This window comes from Octopus bimaculoides, chromosome 13, assembly GCF_001194135.2.
Source record: "Octopus bimaculoides isolate UCB-OBI-ISO-001 chromosome 13, ASM119413v2, whole genome shotgun sequence".
Taxonomy (NCBI): domain Eukaryota; kingdom Metazoa; phylum Mollusca; class Cephalopoda; order Octopoda; family Octopodidae; genus Octopus; species Octopus bimaculoides.
Window position 1 is genome coordinate 33,739,800 of NC_068993.1, and position 1,091 is coordinate 33,740,890.

A 1,091-nucleotide genomic window follows, 5' to 3' on the forward strand; every position below is an offset into this window, starting at 1 on the left:
CCATACACGCGTGTTGGAGCGCATGTATATTTGTATGTATATATACTATGTGTACGTGCGTATAAGCATTCCTGGTTACACATACACATGTGTCTGTGTGTCTGTGTGTGTGTGTGTACATGCACACATATATAAGATATATATGTATCTGTGTGTATAACTTCCTTTTTCTCCTACTCTGCTCCTACCCTCTGCTACTCTATATTTTAGATAACACAAAATATTGTTGATTTCACACCAAATTCTACACTTTCTTATTCATATCTTTAACATTCCACCAAAAAAATCAAAAAGAAAGTCGCATTTCAATCTAAGAAAAAATTCTTCATCTAATATGAAATTTCAGATTCCATAGTCTGAAATATAATTCTCGGAATTTTCTTATTTACTTTTTCTTTAAAAAGTTGCTTTTGACGATGGTGATGATGACGACGATAATGACGGTGATGATGATGATGATGATGATGATGATGACGACGACGATGAAGATGATAAGGACAATGACAGCGACAATGATGATGATAACAATGATGATGAAAACACGTACGTCATCAATATTTTTTATATTATTGCATTTCAAACTGGTAACTTCGACTGCTGTTGTGTTGGTTTTACTAGAACCGTTGCTGTTATATTTACTATTATTGTTGCTATAGTTACAGTTGTTGGTATTGTAGTTTTTATTCTTATTGTTATAATCTTGTTATTCTTTTATAATTTCTGTTGTTGTTGTTGTGATATGTCATATTTTATACTTTTGAAGACTATCAAACCGGTAACGCAGTGTTAAAAGCAATCTAGCGCCAGCGCCTTCTAACAATCAACTGGAATTGCCTACTTCTGATGTACACATAAACGCACAAACACATATACACAGCCATACATAGTCGCATGTCAGACGTAGATCAACATACCCACATACTTATATACATACACACATGCAAGCATTTATATTGCTATATATAAGTATACACTCAAAGCATTCTCACAAAGCTATGCCTATATACATGCATACACACACATATATATATACGCATGCATATATGCATAAATACATGCATATATATATGTATATATATATATATATATAT